We start from the raw sequence: 7,812 nt of genomic DNA, 5'->3' as shown, positions 1-7,812 counted from the left end.
CCCTAAGGGCGGAGTAGCCCTGATTAGAGTCTGTTATCCAGGAAACAGCGAGGCAAGTAAGAGAATGATTCCTTCCAGTTAGGGATCATACTTTGAAAGCATCTTATAGACGATGTTGAAAATTTAAACACTCTAAACATCGTTTGGTAAAACCCTATCTCACTGACTTTCAGAGGTTCCGATACAAACACCTCGAGAGTCAGAAGTGTAGGTCCATCTTTGCACTAAGTCGAGATAGATGCCACATAACCAATCGGTACCAATAGTAGCCAATACATCCGATGATCCAGAAAACCTCCGAAAGAAAATCAGTAGGGAATACAAATCCGAAGACGACATGAGCCTTCTAAGAACCAACCCACGTATAACCAACTATTTTATAATAGATTAATTAGCTTACTTTTTCTTTTCCCTTTTTTTATTTTCTTTTATATTCTTATCTTTTTTTAATGAATAACGAATTCTTTATAATACTAAAATTTGTAACCAACAAGATATGCAAATAGAATTTCCAGTAGGATAATATACGAATGCAACGCATTACTAAATATATATAACAAACGTTTCTTTACGACATATCTAAATTTATAATTTATAACTAACGTCATAAAATATACTATTATTTTCAGGAGTTATATCGCGAAAATTTATCAAATATATATTTATTTCTATTTTTATATCGACGGGCTCGTAATTATTGCTTCTACGACTTCGTTTAGATTATTTGTCGTAAATAATCTGTTATTTTTAAACGTTTAGTTAGTCTTATTTAATTTTTTTACACGAATATTATATACACATAATATTTGCCCAATTTCCAAACATATAATTTATAAACACATATAATCCTCTTTCACTTATTCATAATATGTTACAATTGTCAACAGACGTAAATACATATTTTATAATTATGCCAAGCAGGAAATACAGACGATACAATAAAACACTTAATCAAGTTTTGGGGTTGTGAGGTTACTCCATGCGTAAGTGGAAGTACGCCTAAGTACTTGGTCAACCACCCCGACGGTAATCAATGCGAGGCTTCGCGTACACTAAGCGTACCTCCAGGGTACGACTCGCGTACTCGCATGGGTCAGCTTTGTGAGTTAACTCGGCCGGGTTGACTCATTTGGGTTAGTAGGTTTGACTAGTGGACTTTGAGTTTTATCAGGTTTTACCTTGAAGGTATTTTGGGATTTTGATGGAAATTGGTCATTTGATAGAATTAGGTATCGGTTAGAGAGTTGAGATTCGGAGTCGGACCTTATCAGTTCTATTTAGCTTACAAGGTGAGTTTTCCTCACTGTACTTATGGGTCGAATGCACCAAGGCCGACCCTTTGGATTGTTATCCTAGTTTATCGTATGATTGTGTGCTAAAGTGATATGTTAGATCTGTATCCTGGTAGATAGAATGTTATCTTGTGGTTGTGATCTGTGAATCTGCTTATTTGTTTGATGGCTGGTTAAATGTTTATTAGTTATGAGTATGTCGACATGTCATGGTAGTTATGAGTATGTCGACATGTCATGGTCGATTGTGTTGAGGCGGTCCTGCTTTGTCCTGAAGGCTAAGACACCCGGGGCAGACCAAATAGACTGTAGGCTTGCAAGGCAGTCTAGTCAGGCCGAAGTCCCGGAGAGAGGTCCAGTCATGATGAAGGCTCTATATGCATGTTGTTTGTTATTGTTATATGTTTTGTGTGTTGCAACTTTGGGGGAACTCACTAAGCTTTGGGCTTACAGTTTTGGGTTATGTTTCTGGTACTTCAGATGATCGCAGGATGGCGAAGGCGTGATCGTGCACCTCCTCGTGTTTTGATTTATGATTTTGGAAAAACTCTTATATTAAACATGTTTTGAAAACAAATTGTAAACAATGATGATTTGTGGGTTGGTTTTAAAAGTTTAATTTTTTCATGAATTTTATGGATGTTACAAGTTGGTATCAGAGCCTTGGTTTGAGGCATTGGAGGAACACTCGTGTAGATCCAGTCTCAAACTAAGGAAAAAGATTTTAAAACAATTTTTAAATGGTTTTGAAAATAATTGAGGAGGACGCAAGGTATACGATCAGCTAGAGCCAATAAGTAGACCCCAAATTACCACCCAGTTAATTGAAATTATGTTATGACATGTGAGAACAACATGCTAGAAATAGAGTATGGATCTTCAGGAACTTCATGATAGAATTGTCTGATATATGATGCCTTATCTCTTGTTGAGTACTTGATTAATTGTTGTATGACTCTTTCAAGTGTGAACTAGTTATTGAGTGAATACTCTAAATTATATGCTACATGGTTTAAATGATCTTAGGATGAGGGATTTAGTCCTGCTGCGCAACTCCTGTCTGAGTCCAACCATTTTAGGATTGAATCTTTTATTCTAAGATTGTTTAAGCTGTGCAACATGTGATTGTATTCATGTGATAGTTATTTGGCACTAATGGAGGGTCATGTGGCAGTTAGCAGTAGTATGAGTTAGGGGGGGGGGGAGGGGGGCTCAGTCGGCCAGTCTCGAGATATGTAGTCTTCCTTTAGGATGTGAGGATTTTGTATGTGCGTATGCTAGTATGTATTGTTAGGGAAAGCACAAGACCCGTACACATGATAAGGAAGTTATGAACCCTAGGGCTCTATTGGGATTTGGTTCCCCTGTTCATATGTGTGTGCTATCTAATATCTCTCTAGTATATTTTCAGTATGGTGACGACAAGACGATTTGAGGTTGGATTCGGGTCTGGATCGGGAGCTGGCAGTCAGGGTGGGCCAGTTGTGTCAGAGGACAGGATTAGGGAGATTCTCCATAAGGAAGTTGTGGCCATTTTCAGGGAGCAGATACCAGAGTTGTTTGGGTCTATCAAGACCGCGATGGTGGAGTTCTTTTATGATAAATATGATGTTGCTGTTGCAGCCACCGCAGCCGTCGTGATTGCAATGATTGGTACTGGATGGGTTTTTCTGTATCGAGACTTAGAAAATGCGAAGCCCCCGAATTTTGATGAAGTTCAGGACTCGATCATATTCATGAGGTGGCTATATGATGACGAGGGATGTTTTTTCATCTACTCTTGCCCAGCTGACCAGAAGGTCAGGTTCACTCTGAACCTTCTGAGGTCCGAAGCGAAGGATTGGTGGAGACTTGTCACAGGATCGTATTTAGCTGAGCAGAGAGTTGTTGTGCCTTGGGAGCAGTTCTCGGAGATGTTTCATGCTAGATACGTGCCACGGGTGGAGTGCGAGAGATTGGCCCATGAGTTTTTAGAACTAAGGCATGGGACAGTGTCGATGACGGAGATCACCAGGATGTTCATAGAGAGGGCCATGTTTTGTCATGAGTTTGCTTCTAAGCAGGCTCAGATGACATGTTACCTGAGCATGCTCAAGACGGATATCAGGCAGTTTATTTCCACCCAAAGTTATGATATATTATTGGAGTTGCAGGAGGCCGTCAGACGACGTGAGATTGAGATAGAGCTTTCGTTAAGGGAGCAGAGACCGACCCAGCGCAGTCTCAGCCAACGCTGAAACAGATCAAGGCCACTGATTCTAGATCGGGAGGGCAGAGGGGCGTCACTTGTGGAAAGTTCAGCAAGGTTCATGAGGGGGCTTGTAACCCAGCTAGTGGATGCCACAAATGTGACAAGGAAGGGCACTATCTGATGGATTGTTGCCAGTCGGCCCTGATGGTTTTTATGTACTCAAATATTCCTATGGTGCACATACAACCATAATGCTTTGGATCTAAGTTTTCTCTAATTATACATGAAACATTGTTTTTGCAAAGCATAAAGCCTAAACTAGCATGTAAAGTAACATTTAAATCATCAAAAACAGTTAGAAGATTACCTTGTGTAGTAACTTGCTTGTCTTTGTCCTTTAGGACCCTAGCACCTCAAGTATGATGCCTCAAATGTCTTATAACAAACCAAGAACAACATAATGGACTTGAGAGAGAGGTATGGGAGATCAAAATCAGCTAGCTACCAATATAGTGTGCATGAGTGCCGATTTTAGGTGTTAGGGACTTCTTTTATAGTCTAGAATTAAAACCATGCAAACCCTAATGACTCTTCACATTTCTTAGTCTTTTGGGCTAAACCTTCTTGGACTTTCACATAGGTTTAGTTCAACTCTAATCAACATGAGTCATGAGTACAACTAGAAGTATCATTGATTTACCTAATCAGCCCCTGTAACTTTAATCAGTTTCTTTTGATCACTAAATTAATACCAAATTAATTCTTGATCAATACTAATTAAATAATGTGATTTCTTAATTAATATATTATACTTATAATATATTAATAAATCACAAAAACCTCTTCTTCAAGTATCCATCCTATCAAATTGTTCCAGAGTGTTACAACCCAAATGGACCATGTTATTATTAGGTCAATACCTCAATAAAACTCTCGAATAATTTATTACTAATATGTGTCTTCGCGTGTAACCCAAATGGGCCTTACTGTTAATATTAATATTATCAACTATTGTGACTATGGACACTATCCACCAACATATTTCAACTCATATGAAAAACAAATTATATTATAATCATAACCTTTATATTTTATTGGATCATTCAAGGTTCTTCAAAGGATTGGGAACCTAACTTACAAGCTGGAAATGCCAGAAGAACTAGATGGTATTCCTAACACCTTCCATGTGTGTTATTAGAAGAAGTTCATGGGAGAAGTTCTCGGTATATTTCCACTTTCGAAGTTAAGGATGGATGAAAATAAGAGGTTAATCGAAGAGCCTGAAGCAATTGTTGACCGTAATACAAAGATATTGCGACCCAAGATGGTCGAATTAATGCCTGTGTGATGGAAACATACGAACGGGTAGACCCTCACCTGGGAGACAGAGAGTGACATGATGAGTCACTATTCACATTTGTTTGCTGATGCATGATTCCGGAACAAAATCATCCTAAGGAAGAGAGAATTGTAACACCCACGTTTATGGCTAAGCATTAAAATTACAGTGTAATAGTTAAGGTCAACAATTGTTACCTATTTGACGTAATAAATAAGAATTATATGAATATTATGTGTTTCATGATTATTATAATATAATATAATATGAAAAATTAGTCGAATCGTCCGTAAATCGTAAAAATAAGTGCACCAAAATATATATATATATATATATATATATATATATATATATATATGTGTGTGTGTGTGTGTGTGTGTGTGTGTGTATATATATATATATTATATTTAGAAAGTGCACGTCGTCCCGATCCCAAATATATAGATTTTGTCGAAATCCAAATCCGTATGAATTATATATGATTTTTATAAGATATAAAAAGTCAACCGCGCACAAGGAATGTGTGACCTAAAAAGCTACAAAAAGGATGGTTGAGTTTTAGCTAAAGCCACCAAAAAGAAAATTTTAGTACTCTTTAAAATAAGAATTTTGAGAAAAAGAATGTCAAAAACGGAGTCCGTATGAGAGAGTTATGATTTTAGCAAAATCATTTAATTTTATAAAAATATGGACAAAAGAATAACGTCAAAATTAGCCGATGGAGTCTAAACGAAATTTGTGGATCTCGTCCATAGCTACGCGTGGATATAAAGAACGTTAAAAACGGAGTTCGTATGAACAAATTATAATTTATAATAGCATCTTTATGTATTAAAATAAAGTATAAATTATATATATATATATATATATATATATATATATATATATATATATATATATATATATATATATATAGACACATATATGTATATATCATTAGAAAAAGATGTTGACGATGCGGTCGTTATAAGACTAGTGTTGAGTACTTTCGACATTAGTTTAATACAAATATCGTTAAATCTATTTAAAATAGTATTATAAAGGGGTGTCTAGTCATTTAAGTAAATATAGATGGTGGTTTTTGACAATTCAATTACTATAAATAAGAGCCTTTAGGCTCTCATATTTCTTGCCCCATTCTCCTGATTCAAAAGACTTTCTTTTCTTATCCCCAGAGCATTTCCGTCCCTCGTGATTTGACTTCTCTTTTTGTAGTTTTAGTACAGTAAGGTGAGCATTGAAGTGCTACAAGAATCTTTTTAGAAAGATTCAGCGATGAAGTTCTGCCGCTGCAGAGCCCAGCTCCTAGCTAAAACCCCCTTGTAAGTAAGTTATGCTTACCCTCCTTTAAGTATAACTTATGTTTAAGTTCATTATCGTTATTATGAACCTATAAACAATATATGTGCTAAGTATTATAAATTATACAAAGTGTTGTTATAATACCTTTTAACTGCTCACGGTACGAGGAATCTGGTTTGAAGGGTCGCATAGGGTTGTTGGATTTCAGAAGTGCTATAATGCCAAAATGGTCCTGCCCTCCGGTGTTTCATGTTTGGCCCCTTTCTGTACGTAGTGGTTGAAAAGTATTGTTTAACACTTGTAAAATAATAACGCTCATAAATAGTCACAATAAATATTAGACTAAAATCTAGCGGTAATGATATTAGGTTTCGTCGAAGGAAAATAGAATTATTAGAAGCGAAGCGTTACCCGAGTTGGGAATCATCACTTTAACAAGTGAGTGCATAGTTACTTTCATATTACACATATATATGAAGTATTTAATATAAATTATGTGCTATGTGTGCATATTATTTGTTTTCCTGATATCTATGTTGGTTGAACGATTTATGCATGTTTTAAACGATTTAAACTGTATATGTATTTTATATCAACGAATATGTTGGGTAGAACATGGGTAGATGAAGTAGTTGATGTGTGATGAAATAAAATGATGACAGGCCTCGATGCTTAAGATGATACAATCATCTAGCGGAGTATAGATGCTGACCACTGACTTTTCTAGACAGTCTAGTGGAACGCTACTAGGCTCGCAACCTGTAGATGTTTGTGAATGATGTGTTCACCAGTGTACTCCATCCCCCTCAATGTTTCCTTACGGACATATATTGCTGAGGATCCCCCTTAGCAGTAATGTCTATCCTAATGAAAATCCTTAGGCTAGGTCCCTTAAAATAGATGCTTAAGGGACAGAAAGTGAGGATAACGGGAATGGATAATCGGGTTGATTGATTTGACGAAACTAATAAAATTAATTATTGTGGGTTGAAAACCCTATGTGTTCACCAGACTCCCAAGCCTAACCCACTCAGTTTCTCATATACAGGTAGTGGCAAGAGAGCCCAAGAGTGATGATCTGATGAGAGATCAATGGATTATAGGCCGCTAGAATAAATAGATGTTGTAAGGCATATGTTGTTTCTGTTTATGCTTTTGATTTGTATTGACAATGACATCCCCATGTTTTAATATAATGAAAATACATTTCTTTGGAAATTCTTTGATAAATTCTTTATCAAATTTTTTTGGGAACAAATTTCGCAACATATTTCTTCAAAAGTATACTCTGATTTCAAATAAAACATAAACAAATCGGTCTTTTCTGGCCATGAATTTGGGGATGTCACAGATGTTGCTGGTCAGCTTGACCCCTCGTTAGTGTTTTGGTCATATCTCATGACTTGTAATTCCGATTGATGAGATTCAAAATGATCTCAAAACTAGAAAAAAAATTTGAACGACTTTCATGTTATGAGAAAATGATGATTCCTAATCACCAAGACGTGGTGACACCACCACGACGTGCTAAATCGAAACTTCGCAATTGTTGAGACTGACTTGGAGAATACGAGATATACACAAGGACCACGATGCGGTGCCATTACCACATCGTGGTGATCAGATTTTCGGGAATCTAAATATATTTCAAGCATCTGAACGATTTTAGAGGGGATTTACGATTTTAT

This window comes from Lactuca serriola, chromosome 1 (assembly GCF_051521515.1).
Source record: "Lactuca serriola cultivar US96UC23 chromosome 1, Lser_US96UC23_V15, whole genome shotgun sequence".
Taxonomy (NCBI): Eukaryota; Viridiplantae; Streptophyta; class Magnoliopsida; order Asterales; family Asteraceae; genus Lactuca; species Lactuca serriola.
The sequence above is the reverse complement of the archived record's forward strand: the minus strand, read 5'-3'. Positions refer to the sequence as shown.